General features: G+C 39.8%; 1 protein-coding gene across 6 annotated transcripts in view; it reads right to left on the reverse strand.

Annotated features, from left to right (window-relative positions):
• BMPR1A (bone morphogenetic protein receptor type 1A) overlaps positions 1 to 23016 on the reverse strand; it is a 59789-nt gene that overhangs the window by 21993 nt on the left and 14780 nt on the right. For 4 of the 6 annotated variants that reach the window (XM_015866026.3, XM_015866029.3, XM_015866030.3 and 1 more), the window contains exon 2: positions 10261 to 10383. The exons of 1 other annotated variant lie outside the window; for it this stretch is intronic. The gene's annotated coding sequence lies outside the window, so the exon portion shown is untranslated. Of the gene's footprint in view, positions 1 to 10260; positions 10384 to 13845; positions 13941 to 23016 lie in introns of all 6 variants that reach the window. One more of the 6 variants, XM_085553917.1, reaches the window with a different exon arrangement.

The raw sequence follows: 23016 nt of genomic DNA on the forward strand, positions 1-23016 counted from the left end.
AAGACCATTGAAGGATCTCGGTTGTTAAGTAAAAATGAATCAACTTGATTTATCATTTTTCAGTGAAGAACTAAGCCCAGTAAGTCAACTGTTGATGAACTTTACTTGCAAACATGAACTGTCAATTCAGTTGAGCATTGCTTTTATGTAAAAAATGATTTGGATCATGTGAAGAACTTGAGTATCAGAACCAGGATGAAATAAAGCGGCATGACAGTGGCAAAGCTTCATGTTAGGAATAACTTCTTCTCTAAGTAAGCTAGGAGTTGATGCATAAAGATACTGTACCGAAGTCCTTGGACATAGTTAACCAAACACATGGTGTCAGAAGTATCAATGTGATGTGGCTGGGAGAAAGAGACAAACACAACTTGATGACCCCCTTGAAAATTTTCCAGAGGAAACAGCACTGTAAGAGAGGCAAGGTAGATAAATTCAGCATAAGCAGAGGATTGGTAATACTATCTGGAGAACAGGAAAGAGCTACAAATGGAGCCAAAGAAACAAAGAAAGATTAATAAAGTGAAAGTTGACAAGGAAACGAATAATCTTTGAAGGCATAACATGTGAATAAGGAAGGAAAGACATGCAAGTGTTTTTTCTGCAAACTACTGTCCCTACAAGTAGGTATGACCTAGCCATTAAAATGCATGTGGAGCGGAAATTAGGAGACTATTTTTAATCCGGTTTAGGTTTTGGGGCTGATCTAACTAAATCTAATCCAAAATCTTAATTTAATTCACCATCTGATACATCTGCAGGTGACAGAAAAGGTCTGGACTCCAAAACAAGACAGTGCTTCCAACTCCCTATTCCTATTTATAATACAAAAAGAGCTGAGGGTAACTTTTGGTCAAAGTCGCATTTAGTCCATTGTAGTCAATTCCTCAACAACAACAATTTAAATGCAAGTTTGATGTTGCGTGTTTTTCTTTCTCCGACAGCTTTTAAAAGCACATTTCTATGTAGCTAATGGAAGGCATGCCTATAACAACTATAAAAAAGTGTCATACTGAAACAGATAAACTAGCTCTACTTAAGCACTGTCAAATGTGCCCACATGAAAAACAAAGGTAAAAGCAGGTAAAACCACTGCTGGAATCTTTGAAGTCAGGACTCAATGAGAAGACTGCTGGCTACTGCAAGCCAACTGGCTGCATGACATCCACAACTACTCCAAACCACTTTTTCATACACCTATCTGTGCAAGGCTACAGAAATAATTCAATTAAACTGAAGATTATATTAGCATTATTTAAAAAAGACTACTGATTGCACACATGTACAATCCAAGACTGCTTATATGATTTCTACATTCTTTCCCCATCCACTAACTGCTGTGAAATTTGATATATTAAATGAAATGTATCATATGCTTGTCAAAAGATGGAAATGAGTAATATAACCTAACTCAGTCGGTATTTATACATATATTTATAATGAACTTAGAGCGGCGGTGGGTTTGTTCCCTCAGTAAATATAAACCTAACAACATTTTTCTGGAGAAGAGTTAATGTTAAGAAGGGACTTGTTTTAGAGCAGCTGGATGAAAGTCACTGACATGCACTCTGGACACTATCAGAAATCTTAGGACAGGAAGATTTCACATTGTTTGCAACTATCAAACGTGTGTATTATTGCAGACTTCAGAAACCAAAGAACCAAATCATGAAGTATCTGTCTGCTTCACAAACAAAGTTGTTAACCGTGAAGAAATTAAAGCATAGCTGCTTTTTACCATGCCCAGCACAATTAGGTAATTGGGGACGCTACTCATTGGACTCCTGAATGTCCATCTTACTGTTACTCTGGAATTCCAATTAACTAACTGCTACGAAGTTTCTGCCATTAAATTAACAGTAATGAAATGCAGCAAATGTGTTTTCCCAGTGCCGTGAAGAACTCAGATCTATCCCCGCGTTACCAGCATGATGCATTCTCTTATTGGAGCATATTACAAGACTTCACTAGACAACTTTTATTCATCTTGACCCATTTTCCCCTTTCCAGCCGCGCAGTTTTTGCTATAAGGTGGTTAAGGCATTCTCCCCTTCACACAAGCTCACCCCCAGCCTCGCCCAGCGCAGTGCCACCCCCGTGCCGAGCTCCGCCCGCGGGGCGGTGCCGCCGCATCCAGCTGGGGAAGAGGGGAATTGCAGCTACGGAGCTGAGCGATTCGGACCCTTTTCCTATGGAAATACCGAAAAGCAGACCAACGGCCCTGCCCCTCTCAGCCCGACCGAGGCAGCGAGGACCGCAGGGCCGTGGCCGGCTGCCAGCAGCGCAGCGCCGAGCCCCCCCCGGCCCCGCTCGGCGAGGTGCCGCGCAGACTTTCTGGCTCCAGGGCCATTGTTCGCATGGCTGCCCCGCTCCTCGGCCCCCGGGCATTAGCATGACAATGCCGCCTTCCCCTCGGGCGGCCGGCTCCCCCCGGCAGACCTCTACCCCCGGAGAACGACTCGGGCAGGGGGTTGCTTTTTTCCTTCTCCAGATTTTTCAATCGCCTTCTCCTATTCAAGGCTTCCAGTAACTAAGCACGAAATTAAACGCTCAACAAACACTGCTGACAAGGCTCAGAAATACCGATAACGCAGATTAGTAATTATCGAGGTCACAAGAGCCAACTCGGTAACACTGACCGCAGGGCCCGCACTGCCATGATGTCACTTATTACAAGAAGGGCACACTTACCCAACAGGGCACAGAGCACGTAATTTCTAGGAGGAAGTAACAGGAGGGAGACCATCAAGTCACAGAATCATGGAATCACAGAACGGTCTGGGTTGAAAAGGACCACAGTGACCATCCAGTTTCATCCCCCTGCCATGTGCAGGGTCACCAGCCACCAGACCAGGCTGCCCAGAGCCACATCCAGCCTGGCCTTGAATGCCTGCAGGGATGGGGCATCCACAGCCTCCCTGGGCAACCTGTTCCAGTGCGTCACCACCCTCGGCATGAAAAACTTCCTCCTAATATCCAACCTAAACCTCCCCTATCTCGGTTTAAAACCATTCCCCCTTGTCCTGTTGCTATCCACCCACATAAACAGCTTTTTCCCCCTCCTAAATCCTCAAAGCGTATTTACTACAGAAACAAGATTTTAGGTATGCCCAAATAGCATGTCATGTTTGTTACTTCTGTTAATTAAGGTGTCCTTCCAACTCTGAAGTGCTCAAATGCACCCTTTCACCCTCTCACCATTCTCTCCAACTGCATGAATTGCCTTCTGTCTGCCATGAGCCTCACCACCCACCCTAGGAACTCACATTAGGATATTTCCACAAGGTTACAGGCTCCAGATGCAAAACATGAAGAGGTGACCACCTCCACAGTAAGGGCACAAGAGGTGAGCAAGCATTGTAGGCAACAAGTCTTGCATGGCCTAAAGCAGAGTCCCTGGCAGTTCAAATTAATATGCTGGCCTATGAACAGCTGTTCTGATGAGCTGGCACAAGCTTGATACTGCCACGGAGGCACTGACCTCCAGCAAATGAGCGAGGTGGCTGGGGTAGCAACATCACAAGCCCTCTCACCAGCAGCTGCCCTGGATTGCAAGGAGAGAGAGACCTGGTGCATGGGAGGAGGTTAACGAAGTTCCAGCACAAATAAAGGGTGGAAAGGAATAAACCAGCTGACTGCAAGAATTACAGCGTTAATTATCTGACATAGAGCTTGGAAGGAATTCAGTTATTTTCAACAGAAGAAAGAGAAATGCTCATGTATAAAGCACACGATGCTCACACACTGTTCCTTCACCAAAAACCAGAGGTATTAAATTTGATGTCTATATTCACAGTATAAATTATCCCAAATTATTACTATGCTACATGCAGCTGAGCCTCTTGGACCACGTTAGTGTTCTGACTGGCTATTCTGCAAGGCTTGCTGAGACTAAAGTAGGAGCTGAACCTTGATTTGCATTAAAGTGAGCACACTGTAGATTCGCTTGGTTAAATAACTACAGAAACAATACGGCATGCACACAAACTGCTTCTCTTGCGCCTGAACAATGTACTTTCATCAAATATAGCTTCAAAGACATTTCTAAGTCCAAACGGTAATATTTCAATTAGTAGACAATGACAGAGTTCAAAGGTAATGTTTATACTCCAACAGTTATAGTCCTCTATTTCCTTGCGCTGAAGCGATACTGTTAAATACACAAGAAGCAGGACTAGAAAGCACATTAAAATACTTTAACTCAGAGTTTAGTAGTTCTATTACCAGCATTTCCCCACTAGTTACACCCCCATCTGATTGACAACTACTTATAATATACTAGGAAAGAATGCTTTCTTCTTTTTCTTCTCTTCCTTTTTTTTCAAGTCACCTTTTCTCTTCATACGATAAGAAAGTAACACTACATACCTAAGTAATTAATATTACTTCTGCCAACCTTCCTTGTTTCCCTGCTTTTGCTTTTTGACCCTTGTGGTGTGTGACAACCTGCCCATGCTCAGTACTACAGGAAAGCCTTGGACATCATTTTATAATAACATTCAGTCTCTTTTGTCCCCCATCATCCTTAAACTTGAACACACCTATCTCCTCTCTTTCTCAATACTTCCTTAAGCTCGAGACTTGAAAATAAATGCATCTTCCTCCTAATGGCAATTTGGATATCCTGCAGTCATTCAAAATCACTCTGATGTTACCACCACATTGTCTTTTCCTGCATTATCCTGTCAAGGCCATTACTGCATCTAGAAATGATTCCACAACTGCAGTATCAAATCCTTATATCTTGCACGATTTTTTATCCTCCACTGATCAACTCCTACTCCGCACACAAATCAGATGTCAAGGATGAAGACACACCTCCTCATCTTTACACATACCTCAAAGGTCCAGGGCAGTTTCACCAAAGGAGTAAGCCATAAGCATCCTGGTGACTTTTTACTACCATCTTATACAGCAGTACAACAACTAGACACCTCTGTCTTGTAAGACTGAAGTCTGGGCTTCACCTGAGGCCCATCACCTCCTCCTTGGCTCTAGCTATAACCAAAGGATGCACTTTCAGATCTGCTGACACTATCAATACATAATAACACCCTGTTAATAGCACTCATCAAGTGAAAAAGCAGACAGTAACATCTGCAGCCTGTTAAGAGACGGCCACGGTGCCTTAGAAACAAATACCACTCAGGACCAATCTCCCAGTATAGAGCATTGTTTGTACAATTGGACACAAAATACCATCTTACACACTGGCTGTATTCCAAATATACCAATTTTCTATTTTTACCAACTGCTGTGAACAGGAGAGAAAAAAGCATCAATCCCAGACATAACATGCTGAACTTCCCAGAACCTGCAGCTGTAGGATATGGAGGAACCATTGTCAAGGTGAAGAATTCCACAGAGGCTTCAATGATGAAAAATAAATCAAAATCTACAAATGAGAAGGAAGAAAAAGCCTCAATATTGTAGAAGGGAAAAGAGTATTAAACACTGTGATGATGATGGAATGATATTTGTTGACAAACAACTGTTTTCAACACAAAATAAAAAAGCATGCAAAAAAGCCAGTAAACAACCCTCAGCCATTTGTTTTGTTGTTGATGAATCCAGATACACTTGTCAACTATATTCAAGCCCAAATGTTTTGTTTTTTCTTTGTGAATTTAAGATCCCTCTAGAAACAAAAAAAAAAAAAAAACCCAAACCAGAAGAAAATAACAAGATAAAGTACTGGCATCACATAATTAGGGAAAACACTGAGAAAATGCTCACTTTAAATTTACACCAAGGTTATATTTCAGGGCTGGCTATTGTGGCTGAATATAACTACAGGTCAGAAATAATGCTGATTATTGAAATTAAATACATGAGGGAAAAATAATTGGTTACAGGAAAACTACAGATAAAGAGAACAATTTTGTTGTGATTTAAAGAGCATAGAGAACTATTTTTAACAGAAAAAAAGGGACAGAGCAACTCACCTCTACTGAACCACCTCTAGCAAAAGCAGCACAGTATCTCATTATGATCAATCCTTAGTCACTTCCCAAATATTTATTTCCATTTGCCTTTTCAGTTCAATGGTTTATAATCAGCGTTTCAGATACCAGCAACTTTCAAACCACAAAAGTGAGTAAGTAAAGTACTTCAAATCTTGGGAATAGATCAGTGTGTTTGAGGAAAGGTCCAACACCTCAGGGTACATTCTGCATAAGCTCAATGTGAAAACTCTGATCTTCTTGTGATTCTTCTACCATTACTTTGTCTCCAACGGACCCATATTTTCTGTCACTGTGACCAGCTGCAGACCCTGAAAATCTGGGTGCGAGATGCCTCGTATGTACCAAAACAAGGAGTAATATGCACATTACTACACAGGAACTTGCCCAGATTTCTTAAGAGCTGTTACTCACTACACTTTCAACAGGAAATTCTGAGCTTAACAAGCTCAACATAAAAATAAGAATAAAGGGACCATGGAACAGCTTCACTTGATCTTCCTGAACCTGACAGTCTTGGTCTAGCAATCAGGAAGCCTCCTATGTTAAGCAGTCTGAGAGCAAGATGGTCACACTACTGGAACAACTGGAGCTAAACTAGGACAAATGGATCTAAAAAAAAAAAAATCAGGAAATGCTGTCAAGAGGACATTGACCACAGATTAGACACACACTACTTTCCAAAGGACCAGCACAATGTGTGACAGCATGCACCAGAAGAGAACAGCTCTAGAGTGGAATCACTGGCACTTCCTGTTTTGATCTGCAGATAAAAAAGAGGACATGGATTTCTGGTTACTCCACTCCTGGAAAATGCTGTGAGCATACTGACCTGCATTTCCCATTTGTGGTTTGAGTCTGAAGTGGCTGAGCCTGTTTGCTATAGAATTAACTCCTAGCCAATAGTTTGCTGCCAAGAAAACTCAAAGACAGCTACCCCAACCTTTTAGAATAATTGCTTCCTTATTCAACAGAGGAGATCTTGATGATTAATAAGAAAACCATTGCAAGAAAAACATCTCATCGCTTGAAGATTTTGTTCTGAAACACTTGAAATGTGATCCTGGCTACTAAATGAAGAAGTTTCATCACATAAGATGAGATTTCCCCACCACCACCAGGCTGGGAGGAGAAAAAGGTGACTCTACAGGCAATAGTAAAAGAAAAGTAGGAAGGTATTCCAGAAATATCAACTGAAGTTAAGCACCACTAGATCAGAGGTCTTTAATCTTCTAGTTATTGCCTTGCTAAAGGCAAGACAAATTAAGGGAGTATTTTGAAGTTTAATGGAAAATACATATTGAAGTAATCCAGGTTGTTTTCAACACCCTGAAGAAAAACTAATCACGCAAACAAAATCTATATATTAAATAAAGAGTCAACATGACATAGGAGACTAGTTGCAGAAGGTAATTAAGAACGTACGGCCATATTGATTAAGTGCAGTATACTATGCCGCATTTCTCCAGTTACATCATGCAAATGCTGAAGACTTGCCTGGATTCACAGTTACAATCAAGAAGTAGGCACTTACCCGACTAAGTAAAATGTAAGAGAATTTTGAAGCTCCCCAAAAATAAGGAACAGCTACCAGAGACACAAGGAAACGCCATATTAAAAAAGACATTCTGTATTAAAGAGACACCAAAATACATGAGGATTATTCCTCATCTTGAGAAGTCAAAAGGTGTCAGAGGTGTAGACATGCTCCACTCAACCTTAACATGGAGAACGTGAGAAGGTAGAACACACAAAAACAGAAATGACTGGCAAAAAAAGAACTGGGTTTATTTGGTTCAAACACACTTCCTCTTTTATTTGCTTGTGTGCTGACTCACAAGTCTGTAAACTTGAGTAAAAATTAGACAGGCTGTGTCAAGATAGTGAAATCTTATGGTGGAATAGTGGTACTATTTTACTTTTTATTATCTGCTCTCCTAAAGGAAAAGCATAAAAGAACTCCATCTACTACCCCTCTCCATCTACTGCTAATAATCTAACTATTGAAAAGTCTCACAAAGGGCAGGAGAGGTAGGGGAAGTAACTTGTGGACTTTTTATGGCATTGTGGTATTATTTCTTCTCCTCCACCATTCTGTTTTAAAAAGCGTCTTTCATCTGGAGTTTTCAGCCCAAGTGCATCTACTTATGCTCTGCCACACGACAGCTTTTGCCCAGCCTTATCAGAGAAGAAAAATAAACAACCACAGACAAAAACAGTCCTTTTTCCCCATTGTGCAACAGAAAGTAATCTGCCCATTTTCCAGTTTATTTCAAATAAAGACAGTATCTTAAAGACACTTAAGAGGAATATAGTTACTGGCATTTTTTACTTCAGTCATCCTATATATGCAGTCTCCAAAAAAATACCTTTCCCTAAAATCTCTTACATGAAAGGAGTGAGATCTTTCATGATTTTTTTCCCTTCCCCTCTGATTCAGCTACTGCATCATCTCTACATGCTTTAGGAATGGGATCATTGAGAACAGTGGGCAACAGGATGAAAGAACTGTTCTATTACGACACATTCCCCACACTTTAAGATTCTCTATTCCTGTTAAACCGATAATTACCCAAACAAATATTATCCTTTCAAGTTCACACATTTATCATTCTTCTCAATGACTGCTGTGGTTTTGATGTCCAGAGCAGACTGTCCTGTTTAATGAAGCTCTTCAATGCTACAGATCGCCCCTAAAACATACAGTCTCCTATTAGCATGAAAAAGTTCTCCACAATCTCTGTTGTGATATTTCCTTGTAATGAGATGGCTGAAAATAGAAACTGTTATTTCTGGTAGACAAAAGAGATATCCTTTAAGATGGTGACACATTTTGAGAGAACTCTGTAACAATTAAAAACAAACAACCACAGAATCATAGAATCCTTAGAGTCAGAAGGGACCTCTGAAGGCCATCAACTCCCCTGCAATGCATAGGGACACCACAGCAACATCAGGTTGCCCAGGGCCTGACCCAGCCTCACCTTGAAAGTCCCCAGGGATGGGGCATCAACCATAACACTAGGCAACCTGTTCCAGTGCCTCACCACTCTCACTGTAAAAGATTTCTTCCTCACCTGAAGCACTGTAGATTTGAGTACATATTTTGCACTTTCCAGCATGAGTTCAAGCTTCACAGCTTTGTGAATTTGTTCATGGTGTGCAGATAGTTATTGTTTTCAAATAAAAAGTCAGCAGGAGAAAAAAATACAGGTCAGTCAAATTCAATGTTGATCTTTTCCTCAGAGCATTTCCTCTTAAACCATAAGCTTCTCTGAGTAGGATGTAACAGGCAAACACAAAAACTCCTTCCAGCCCCCCTTGGCTGATCTTTGGAAGTGAAAGAGACATAGAGCTGCGGTACCTGAAGTTTCTGTTTTCTTGCAAAGAGATTTAAGGTGAATTTGTAATAGGAGCCAAAAGCTACAGGACTAACATAACCCAAGAAGCAAAGTTCCTGTGAAAAAGAACAGATAATGACTGAGAGTGAAAGTCTCTGAAGCTGTTCCATCTCTTATGAGACACTGCTTGTACCCAAATGGGAAAAAGTGAGAGGAAGGGCCAACAGCCACAGATCTTGAATGCTCTATGTGAGCGTTGCCTCAGCAACGACAGTGAGAAGATAGAAGGGCCAGTACCAACTATTTGTAAATAGACTCAGTGTTGCAGAAGAGAATTCTGAAACGTGTCAAAATCCAACAGAACAGGATGACTGCAATTTGTGTCTTAATTACTTAAAAAGAAGCTTCAGACACCACAAAACAGCAAACTTGGAACAACGCACCAAAACCCCATGCACAATTTTCATCATCAATCACAGGGATGACTTCAGAATATTAAGGCAGTGGAATCCAGTATGAAAAACCATTATTAATAGCAGTTACAATAGAAAAAAAACAGTGTAATAAAGCTCTGTAGCTATCAAGCACTATGCCAGAGGACAAGATGGCCAACAGGTATCTGTCACTTAGAGGCAAAACTAGTCATTTACTTCCACTAGAAGATTAATTTTAACGGTGACCTGACAGGATACAGCAAATAGAATTTGTGTAGTAGTAACTTTTTTCCCATCTCCCTTAATAAAAGGAGATTTCAATATTTAATACTCATTTGATCTTAAGTGAAACGCAGAACACAAAGAAAACCAAACAGCAGTTTCAGCATGGTGGTAAAACACTGTCATCAGCATAAAAACAAAGAAGCTTTACACTTTTTTTAAGGAAAGATAAGGTGGCTGCTTTTATCATATGCATATTTATTCTGGAAACACTCAAAATATTTTTTTAAATATATTTACCTTCAGAATTAGGAAACTGAATGAAACTATATTGTACTTCAAGCTTCCTCCAGACTGTTTTCATCTGTACTTCCACTTCATTAGTTCAAAGGTGGTATTATGGAAACGCATATTTCTATTAATCTGTAAAATAAAAGAATTTGACTTAAGAGTTATCCAAAGAAATTGTAGTGACAGTTTATAGTACATGATGCAAACTGCACATTGAAGATGCTGATATCCGCAATAATGGAAGCTATCTGCTATTATGAACTGCTCCTAGAAAAAAACCCAACTTTTTAGAACCTTCTGTTTCTAGCAGTTGTACAGTTCCATACTATCTGTACTGAAAAGCACTTTAAATTCAGTTTAAGTGACATACAGGTTTGTCGTAGATGATGGGAGATCACAGGGAGGAGGGATGCTGAAGGTCCCTCTGGATAGGCACATTTCATAGGAAACCTCTCTCATCTCTGCCAATTACCATCCTGTAACTCTTGGATTCACCTGTCGTGCAGCAATCAGGTTTACAAACCACTCAGTTTCTCCAATGTTAGTTCTACAACAGACAGATTAGAGGATGGATATATTGTTGGTGACATGAACTGCAGCTTCACAACTAAGCTGAGCTGTGGCACATATTGCCAGCTCTTCCCATTTTATCACATCACAATTTGTGAACGTTTCTTCTCTATCTGAAGCTTTTAGAAATATCTCACAAGAATTTTATCACTAAGAACTTCCAGTTAACCTTGACAGTAAAACAGAAGCTCAAACATCAGTAACCCAGATGTACGGTTAAAAATATACAACCAATCTTACAATCTAGCAATTTAATGGCTTATTTTTGAATGCAAAGCTCAACAGCACTGGGAACAGGGATGGATGAAGCATGCACCCACACGATTCCTAGCAGAGGAAAAGTTTGCGTCCACTTCCTGTTACCTTTCTAAGCCCCATAAGAACATTTATCATCACAAGGTCAAAATACTTTTGTCTCCATGTCCATTTATAAGTATTGCTCCTAACACACCGAGGTTTAATAGTCTTGGTAATAAATAATAAATCTGTGCAAAATGGCAATCTGAAACCATCCTCAGTATCGGATAGCAGCAGTTCTTCAAGACAACTGTCTCCACTGAGCAGACAGGCTGACAATTGACAGATATTTCTTCCACGGTAGAAATGAAAAAACATTCTTGCCATGCAAAGGTGCATATATAAAGCGTATAAGGAATCTGCAAAGTTAATCCATCTCTCTCCCTTTCTTTAATCAAGGTATTCAAGTTCACCTCCTTTTGGCCTCCTAAAGATAGGACTTTTATCTACTGCAGTGACTATAAGAAGCACTAACAGCTTCAGAAGCACAAAGGCTCACAGCTTCTCACTAGTTACCTATAAATCCGGACTGATCTGGAAATGTTTATAACAGGATTAAATTTGAATTCTTTGTATACTATTAACTCACAACCTCACCGCTGCATCTAAGAAAAAAGATATCAGAATTACATTAATACGCTAATTATAACTAACCAGATAAGCGTAAATTTGCTGTCACAAGCAGGTCACAGGGAACAGTTCGAAAACCCAGTCTGGAAGGACCCTCCTCTTGAGTTTTCCACCACAACTCACCTACTGGTGCCTGAGAGCTGAGGCGGGTTTTCCACCCCACTTCCTCACATCCTCCCCATGGTCACAAAGGTAGAGCCACAGGACAGTCCGTGGCGTGTACTCACTGTATCTTCTCAAGCATAAGAGCGCTTACTTCTAAACAATTCCATCCCAGCTGAAACTCATACACTACCTTGTCAGATTTCAGTTTTGATATTCAATTTATATCTTAAGCCTTAGATGACACGTTCCTCCCCAAAGCATCTTCTTGTCATTGGGGAAAAGTGAGAATTACCCTTTATTTCAAGGAGAATTAGAAAAGGAACATTCAATATAGGTTAGAAATTTTACAATAAACAATCATTAAGAAGATGAAGGGCTCTGCTGTACAGCTAACATCCAGTAGCTGACAAATCTATAGCTGAATGACCACTATAGCTTTTAGCCCAGAAATAAAGAGGAAGGGCCAGTAAGAGATAAGCCTGCAACTGCCGGTAGACAGGATGCTAAGGGAGGCTTTGACTTTTAATAACATCTGACTTACCATGGAACTTAGGAAAAGAAGGAAAAAGATGACAAATACTTGAGCTGGAACTTTTGTTACTAAACTTCTCAAAGTCAACAGTGCATTATACATGCAAATTCATGTTTATTTAAGGAACCTAAGTTCAGAAAAATCTTAAGTATTAACAGTTATTCAACTGCAATTATGCACATGATCACAGAAGGACTCATTGGAACAGATTACAGGTTAAACACCCCTCAATTAATTCCAGCTTCCAGTTAGATCTTCCCAACTTTTAACTAATCCAGCTTCCACCATGGCTTCACTTCTGCTGGGTTAACCATTCAGCTGGTCCCAAAGCAAAAATAATACGGCCTGCAGCACAGCTGAGGCTTGGTGGTGTTGTCTGTGCAACAATAAAGGTATAAACGAGCATCTTAGTAAACAAATAGCACTTCCAAAGCATACGGGACCAATACACAAAATTAAGTTGGGCTGAACCAACTTAGTACACTGTAGCCTGAACATCAGGTAGCAAGATGTTTTCAACAGCCTGAAAAATGGTTCGAGCACCTTTATCCAATCCCTGAGGCAAGACAGGTTTGGATCAATCTCCCACTTCAATAAGAATACACCCCCCTGAAAACTAAATTTAAAATGTAATGTTAATAAGCTCCTGAGCAAGGCTGGACTGCGCAGTATGAGACAGAAAGAGAGATGGAGTTTTATGCAGTGACAAATGTACTCGTACATACATCACATGGCACTGTACCTTTCAGAATTCCTTGTTGCAAAGTGAGTTTTTTATTGGGTTCATTATGACAGTCCAGACATAAACCTCCCGTGATACTGACTTAGATCCGTAACAGAAGCCTGCCTTCTGGTAAAAAGAACAGAAAATTCCACCAGGCTCTTGCTTTGTCCTGGCAGATGTCATTTCCTACAGCAGAAAGGTTTTAAGTCTTTGCTTTTTTAAGGGGAAGATCATCACTATTTCATTCTGGCATACCCTACACCATCTGGAGTCATCCAGAGGACTTAATGAGGCTAATCATCTAGAGCTGCTTTGCAAGCAGGCTCCATGCTCAAAGTGGAGAATATCTTTCAGTTATCTCAAATACTCCTCATTCATAGGTCCAATGAGCAAAAAATCAGCTGATTCTCCAGACTCTGTGGCTAAAAGCTATTTGACAACAGCTTGTTGTTAAATCAAAAGCAGTTCTGCAGTAGGCCATCCCCAAAGGTAATCTCATCAGCTTAGAGCACTGGTGACACATCAAAGTTGGATAGTTCATCCAGCATGAAGAAGTCAAGTCAGAATCTGATTTGCCAAACTGCTGCTAAACCAACTTGGTTAAAGGCTGTGCTGTGCAATAACTTTCATCATATCTCGCAGCCCTCCAAGTACCCAGAATAGTTCTGAAAAATGCTTCAGTTCATAAGAGATCTAAAAAAAATAACTGTTTTAACTCGACTGCAGAGGTACCCACCAGAAAGCTCCCCTGCACACACAGTCTGAGCTTCTTCTCAGAATACTTTAGACTGTCCCCACAACTAAAATCATCTTCTCCTGTGGTTGACATCCCTGAAAACATAAGGAGAGTTGTGAAATCACATCCTTCTCATTCTTCCTAAGTTTCAGAACATTATCAGAAAATGCGTAGGCTCTGTTTTGTTTAGTCGTCAATTAATTTTCATAGTCCACTTTCCCAATGCACTTCAGAACCTCACCAGGCCTTGTCACTTGGATAGTGGCTTGCTTCATGCTAATGAAAGCCACAGCAAGCAATCACTTGGCACATAGACCTCGAGGAGCACATTCTTATCATAACTCTGATCCTGGGAATGCTGCCCAGACTTCAATTTCTCTCTGACAAAAGCACCAGTGAAATCTACCTTCTGCCAGTGCCGCAGGACCATTAGATCATGTTTTGACAGGTGACCCTCTTCCTCCTCCCACTAGGATTCCTGCAAAACGCCAAGTATTTCTTCAGTCTGTCTTTGCACAGAATAACTCAAACGTGAGCTTAAACAGATCTTAAGAATCTTCAGTAAAACATCACTGATGTGTCATACTTTAATCAACACCAGAATTTCAGTGAGATGCAGTGCAGAGTTTACCTTCAGACAAGTTATAACTTCTCAGTACTGCTTGGAAAAAACTGATTACATACTCTAAGGAAGCTCCGATGAGGAGGCTCAGAAAGCTATAAAGGATTTGTGCATGTGAGATTCCACAGGTTGACCAGTTTCTATGTAAGGATATACATGTAGCTTAGTTCCCTGTATATTCACCTATTCCCCAGAATATAAGCTCATTTATGTGAAACAGTGCTAAGTCATATGGAGAACCAACATGCTCTCTGTGAAAATCTTTGAAGGAGACAACCGTATACAGGCCTTTTGTAGACATCAGCTTTTAGGTAAGGAAGGATAAAAGATATTACAGTCACCCTACTGCTCTCTCTGGAGTCACCACAGACTGTGGAAATACTTAATTTCAGGTATTGCAATCAGACAAATTCTGAAGTTGCCTAGAATAACTCATCATTGGCAAAAAGCATAGCTAATACTGGTGACTATGATGAAAAATACCTTCTTGTAGCTGAGAATTGGCTCCATCAGGTAGTGTTGTTATGCTCTTCGTAGCTGTTGTAATTTCCATTGAAATAAATGTGAGAAATTAGTTTCAGAACGAATTGCACATTTCCCAACATAGTCATAAGTACAGACCGAAGTACAGGTCTTTGGCAGGGAATACGAAAGGAAAAGCTTTACCATTTTTTCATAATCCAATGGTACAAAGCCCCCCAGCATTCATCAGTAGAGGAAGGTGTGCTTTATAATCCAGAAAACTGTAAGAAATTATCTTAGTAGCATTTGATTATTTGATTGTATCTGCTCTCAAGTGAGCCGGACTTCAGTTCTTTAAAAAATGGGGTAATACATTTAGGTAACTGCTTCAGATACACTAAGGCTAATTTGTTATTCAGATAGTAATTAGTCTCATCACCAGAAAAAAACACAAGTCCTTTTTGCAAAAAAAGATAACATTAAAATAAGTATGCATATCACCTCAAATAAAAGCTAAACCTATGGAATCAAAAACATGCGATTCCAGTGGTTGCACTGGGGATTTATTCTTGCAGCCTTTGTCCCTGTATATTTATTCAAAATGATTTTTATAAAATGAACTAAGGAACTCAGTGTGATGAAACCAAACTGGACAGTGCTGGAATAACCATTTACTCGTTAGAATCTCAGAAATTATGACCATAAAAAGATGTTCCACCCTTTCCATTTGCATGATGATACAGAACTTGCTTTGCAAGTCTAAACTGGACTAGCTTCAGCCACCAAGGTCTCAACTTCTGCTCAAGCTGGGCTCACAGTAGAAGTCAGATTCAAGTACTGCAGCACCGTGTAGGAAGCAATGCTAACTCACTGTACAGACTACACTGCTCAAATATCCTCCGCCATTTCAACTATTACATCTAACACAGTGCTGCAACACTGCACTGCCTGTAGTTCTTTGGGCACCAAATCAAGGTTCCGTCCAACCTGAGCTATGATTCCTAATGACAGATTTGTGAAAAAATAATAACTACATACAGACTAGACCTTAAGGACGCAGAAACACAGGGCAGGAAAACTGCAGAAAATGTTCTTAGACATGCTGAATAATTACCTAAATAGCTAATCTGGCTTCTTGTATTTCCTACTGATCTGAATGGCTTTTGCCATTTTTTTGGTGTGTCTTAGCCTTGGAAGACTTGCCCTGTTGCACAAAGCTTGAGATACCTGACATTGTTCCTTTAACAAATTAAGAACTTTGACACAACAACAACAACTTCTCTTTAGTAGATACAAGAGCCAACAGCTGACACGTGAATCTCATCTAAATTCAAACAGGCAATACACTTTAAAGAGTTATCAGCTATGGACTGATTTGCTCATGACTGTAGTGGGTTCTTCCTTGTCAGAAGACAGCTAAAAGCACACTGGATATGCCATGGTTACATGCATTTCCAGCACACTGGCCGATACATTAATGTACACTTCCCTTCTCCTCACGCTATCTCAAGAAAAATTCCTCATACTTGAGAATAATACATATACCTCTGCCCAAACTAACCAAGCAAAGCAAGTCTGCATGCAAGACCTCTTAAATTCAATGGAGATGAAGTTCCATTGCATGAGGAGAAATGACTAATGCTTTCTTTAACACCGTCTTTTCCAGCATTGTCCTATTTGTTCCTAATTAATATTTTTAAAGCCTAAATAATCTTTGAAAAAAGGTGATAGTAGAGCTATTTCAGATGTACACACTACTACATCCCATAACTTGAATCTTCTAAGAAGAAAGATAAAGTAGTAAAATGCAGAGGTATACTTTAAATTATTAACTATCAAATAAGCATTCATTATTTTCTCAGGTACTCAAGAGAAAAAGATCATCTTTTCATGTTTCTTTAACGTAGGTGTTCCACATTCTATCCAAATAAGTGAATAAAGTTCTTATTTTAAGCAGGGAAAAATGCAAAAGGAGTTCAAATATAGAGCTAACCTTTGCCCCTCTCTACACTGAGAACCATCTGGATTCCATTAAACTGTCAAGCAAGTACCACGATTAATACAAAAAGAAATAAAAGAACCACTGCAATGCTTTGCACTGGTAGCTTCCTTATAAGCTATGCTAAATCTCCACATGGATCTCGGCTGATTAACACTTCAAATGCACAACATCTATTTTATAAAATTATACAGACCACTTTCCCTCTCCTTTCTCTGTGACTACCAGGCAGAACTGAAGCTAAGTATTTTTTTCACATTGTCCTACTCTATGGAGCAGTTGCCTAAACAAATTATGAAACTGTAAAACAGCAATCAACGTTGTGAAATTCAGGGGAAGGCAACAACAACTTCCATTTAAGGTCGTCAGATTGTTCTACTTCAGACACTTCCGTGCTTTAATTTTGAATAACGCAACACACATTACGTAGAACAAAGATCACGCAAAGCACTACTCAAAGATGCGGGAAGAACAGGGCCCAGTGCCAGACCAACACCTCCTGGGCTCTGAAGAAATTCAGCCTCATCTAGGTTTACAACTAAGTGACCAACCTGCACGTGACTTACAAACCCCAGCAAAAGGAGCATTCTTTGGAACTGTTTCATACTTTAAATAGATTTAACAACGCAACTGAAGCATCAGTTTTCAGGCAGCCTTTTCAGCATAAAATCATTCCCAAGGAGCCAGAAAGTCAATGAATTTCTTGACTCCTTGCAGAAACAAATTTCAGCCCACTGCTGATTTCCTGGAACTTCAGCATTCTCTGCGTGACAAGAATGCAAGATTCTTGTGAGCGCTGATGGAGTTTTAGCGTTGTGGATAGTTTTAAGTATTCATGGAAAACAGAAAAGAATCCAAATTCAGGATAACTACTTCTTTGTTGACATGAAGAAAGTCAGAATGTTCTACAAGAGCAACACAAACGTCAACGACAAAAAGTCAGTTCTCCTTCAAGTGCTTTATGTAAGTCTGGTAATTAACATTTTGCCTGTTCTCTTTTAACACAAGTACACACCAATTAAAACTCCAACATGATTACCATGCAATTAAACAAGATTAGAAAAAGATGAGATACACATACATAGTCACGACTACTTTTGCTTGTTCAAGCCTCAAAAGCGACTGTGGGAAAAATGTAGGGGCTGTGGAATTCAAGTCTTCTGAATTTGAATCATGGTGCATCTCAAAAAGGCAAGAATTGAAACTTCGGTGTTCCAATGTTTTTAAAACCAAAAAGGATCTAAGGAAAGTAATTTCCCTATTCCTAATAAGCCACAAAATATTAGGAAGGTTGGAATAACCATCTACTTTCTTTAAATTAGCTTTGAAAACAGCTAGAATTTGACACAGTCAGCAGGCTGTCCTTACACCAACCTCTCTCACTACCTCACAGAACTACACAGTCTATTTTTTGGGGGGAGAGAGGGAATATATAGGATAAGAACCAAAAAAGAAGAAGAAGTCTTAAAATGACAGGAAGCCCATGAAAGCTCAAGATGCCACAGTATACTTCACCTGAGTATGTGTTTGAAAGTCGGGTGAGACCTAGAAATTCTCAGGTTCTTTGATATATGGAATGTCTGTCTCTAGTAAACCAGAATCTTAGAATGGCTTGGGTTGGGTGGGATCACCAAGATGCTGCCCCGTACTGCAGGCAGGATTGCCAACTATTAGCTCAAGTACTAGATCAGGTTGCATAGGGCCCTATCTAACCTACCACCTTCAGGGATGGAAATGTTATATGGCATTTCAGTGATCTGTTTTAATGGCCTTTAGACTACAAAGCCACCAACAACATCCAGGTAATTTGGACTTCATGGTCATTCTTAAAAGCAAGGAAGTGAGTGGGGGGGGGGGGGGACACAGGGATGGAATATGATGCAGGGCACAGATGTATGAGACCCAAAGCAACACTCCTCACAGCATCCCTGCTAACACTTGCCAAGGCTTACAAAAGCGCAGGATGGCATCAGGTTATTGTGCAATGAATGAAGAACTTGTGGGCTTTCCTGGCCTACATGATTGCTCAGTAGGTTTTATCTCTTTGTTGACAGAACCTCCTAATACACTGCAATTTGTACAGTGCCACTATCAGTTCTTTTATGCACTGTTCAGCAAACTGGTTTAGGGACGTGGGGTTTCTTGGAGGTTGTGGTTGTTTCATTAAATGATGCTCGTTCCATTAAATAAATTGAGACCTGCTCACAGTTCCTACCAACTAGTTAAAAATAACAAAAATCATTTTTATATTCTCAAGAGGAATATTCTTAAATATTGAAAAATAGCAGTGGTTTGGATACATAATTGTCATCACTCTGCGGTAACCTGGCCCTGGAACTGACACACAGAAAATGAGCTTCAGAGACCTATTATCCACCTCTTCAGGAAAGCAGAAAAAAGACACCTGGTCATTTGAAAAGTTGATCAAGGTACGCTTAAAAATACAGAATAGGCTACAATAAATATGAGCAAATAATAGCAGCATGAAGCAACACCCTTCTGTTTGATTCAACAATACAGATATCAGTAGAAGGAAGAACAAGATTTAATTCCATTGGCTTCAAAGGTCATAAATAAAACCATTGCATCAGTTCATCAGCAATGTACACAGCATAATGTTACAAGCAACAGTATAATTGAAAATATTTATACTTTGAATGGGACAAATAGGAGGAAGACTGATAAAGGAAGAGGTAACGAAAGGATGTGAACCAAGAACAGCTGTTCTAGCTGCTGCTCCTCTCCAGAGTAATTAAACAACTCCAGACCTGCACCCAGGTGTACAGCAAAGGATGTGCTGGTGCCTGAGCTCCTCAGCCCAAACATACTGCCTTATGTGTGCTATGTTGCACAGAGCAACATCCAAAAAGGTGAACTGCCTGCTGTGCATGAAATGACGACAACTTTGCCATTACTGCACAGTAGTACTACATTATTTTTCTACAGGTCTTTCAGCACTTGGAGTATTTAAACAAATTAATAAATACAAGTTTTAAAAATAGTAATTTTAGACTTCTACAATTACTCCACTCAATTCCCTCTTTAGACAACTGCTCTTTCCTTCATCTGGCCATGACTGTTAAAAGCATCGATAGTTTAAGCTCTACCTCTACAACTAAAGCTGGATGCATTTTGATGAGCTAGAAGTGCTTCTTTTCACATAAAAGAAGGGCATGATACGATGCTGAGCAAAAACCCATCTAATGCTTCAGAGTTCTCTGACGTTATGCTTTTAGGATAAATAATTGCATCTAACACTAATAATACAGCATTACCAGTACGTGCAGCTGACACTGAACAGCAGGCAAAGGGCTTTCCAAGCCACTGTCAACAACAGCAAAACTAAAATACTTCACGGAGAATCCAGGAACTATTGAAACCATGGCTTCTGCTACTGCAGTAGGAAACACCGTGTGACACAATGGCAAGCTGCCTACCAGCTGGTCTTATCTTTATTACATTTATTTTATTATCTTTATTTTATCCACTGTAAAACAGCTTCCTCTGATGCTATTCAATTTATGTGCTACTAAAAATACTCAAAAACATTTTTTACTAAGAAATTTTTCAGATACAGCTATTACAAAGAATGTGGGGAGTATGGAAGCATTGTGTAATTACATTATCTAATCCTCTGCTGGAGCATCTCTACTTCTAACATTACTTATCCTTTTACTTTCTATGATTGACAAAAAAAGACAAACTAAAAGATGCAGGATCCAATCTCAAATCTCAAGGAATTCAAAAGGAAAGGAACTGCTCATTGACGTTTGAGCTTAATGCAAGAGGACAAGCAAAACAAAACAATTACCTCCACAGAAGGAGATGATAAATGTAATTGTTTGACACCTCAAATTATTTTTGATAAAACTACAGCCACGTTTGAGAAAGTTTACCAGCTCACAGGTCTATTTCTTGTAGGTGCTGCCTTAAGTTTTAATTAAAAACAAGAAAAAACATCAAACACAGTTTTACAGGAGAGCCAAAAAAATATCATAAATGTTTACATCTTCTAATGATGTTTGGAGAGAAAAAAACCAACAACAGCCTACATAAAAGCTGCAACAGTTGCAGAAATACTACCAATGCATAACATTCTGTTTTCAGTCCTATGTGTACCATATTACTCAAAACATGACTTGCAAGCCAACACAGTTCATTTAAAGTTACCAGCATAAATTTATATAGGCTATATAATATATAGAAACATCAATTTTATAGTGCCAAAATTGAAAGGTAAGTCACGGGACAGTAGGGTTGGAGGCCTTACATAAAGCAAGTACACAGTTTAGACCTTGGAAACAGACATTCAGCATTTTTAAGAGACAAGATTTCACTATACGGGGAATTTTCTCAACTTCAGTAATCTGCCTTAAGGCTTCTGGTCCTCTGTCAAGTTCCAACATGGTCTGACAATTTAATTTAAACATTTAAACTCGGAAAGGATTCTGGGGAGTTGAGTGATAACATTCACATCTGATAACATTGCAAAAAAACCCAAACACCCAGCTGGAGAAAAACCCACTATGATTTACCAATGCAAAACTTGGAATCATAGAATCATTAAGGTTGAAAAAGACCACTCAGACCATGTAGACCGACCATGAATTCATCACCACTGCTGTGACCGAAGCACAGGACCCAGCACTTGGTCCCGCTGAACTTCATCCAGTTGGCCCCAGCCCACCAATCCAGCCTATCCAGATCTCCCTGCAGGGCCCTACTGCTCTCAGGCAGATCACCTTCTCCCAGCTTAGTGGCATCTAGCAGATAGCGAGAACAGCAATCCAAAACCTGGTGAAGTTTATTACCCATTATAACAGAAACGTTATCATTGTCCTGAGAAAACCCAATGTGCTTGAACTTGTACATCCATATATATTTACTGCATTTTAAAAATACATGCTCACAGACAAAGAGTTCCACACATAGCTATTTCAAATCCTACCTCCCTAAAGGAAAGAATAAACAAACAATTAGTTCACTTAAAGGGGAAGGGGAGCAGCTCATTTCTAAGTCCTACAATAGGCTTTTATCATCTGAAGAAAAACCATGTGTCTTACAACAAGTACATTAAGAGTTACTCCTTTCCAGGCAAATAGTTTCTTGTGTTTGTGAACCACTGCCAAATCTAACACTGACACAAGAAACACTTCAGAACTTCAGCATTTTTTAAAGTCTTTCCATTGTTTCAAATACGCTCTTAGAAACAGAAAACATCTAACAGACATGGCATTACGTTGGCTTTCCCAGGCCACAAACACTGGTATTTTCAAAAGACATCACAAGGAGCTGTTATAGTGCAAGGCTATGTAAATAATTACTACTGTTACATAACATGAGTGTGAAGGTCTAAAGCAAAATAGGAGTCCAAATCTATTTAGACAATTCAATGATCAGACTGAAAAAATAGAAATTGAAAAATGCTAGGCACCTACCCAGCAGCTCCCACTGACAACACATTCAGATGGAGATTTTCAGATGGCCTGTAGCACTAAACCATTTGGCAGCTCTCCTGCCTCAGTTCTCTACATACAGACAAGCTTGAATTAGGGAACATACCACTTCTGTTAGCCAAGTCTTCCCTTCAACTATAAAACTAAAGGAAGATGACAGTACAGTTGCAAATGATACACTGAAGTTCCAGGTTTCTTATAACTTCCTTGGCACAATATTCAAATCAAACAACCGCTGCAGCCAGGTAAACACAAATGGCTGCTGCTGAACAACTTCAAGTGATCCTTGTTCCTGTTCTCCATTCATTCTTAGTCAAGATAAAGAATGCCAAGTAAGGGCCCAACAAGCAGGTTGGTCATCACTCCTCATCCACTCTGGCTGGCTTAGCAGCTCTGCTCCATCATGTCACTGCACCCCATCAGCGCCTCTCGTACTAGAGACCTCCAACTAGAAGACTGAGCCTGCAGAGTGGGTAGCTGCTATTTCTGTTCTAATTCAGGTGAATCGTAAGTCAAGAGGTTTAGCCTTGGTCTCACAACTTGCTTTTCTCTCCCTCAGTTGCAGATCAGAGCTAGCACCCAAAGAAACAAAGGATGAGGTTCCTCAAGTAACTGATATGATGATTTTGGGG

Source organism: Coturnix japonica, chromosome 8 (genome assembly GCF_054131305.1).
Source record: "Coturnix japonica strain WE chromosome 8, WE-NBRP24, whole genome shotgun sequence".
Lineage (NCBI taxonomy): Eukaryota > Metazoa > Chordata > Aves > Galliformes > Phasianidae > Coturnix > Coturnix japonica.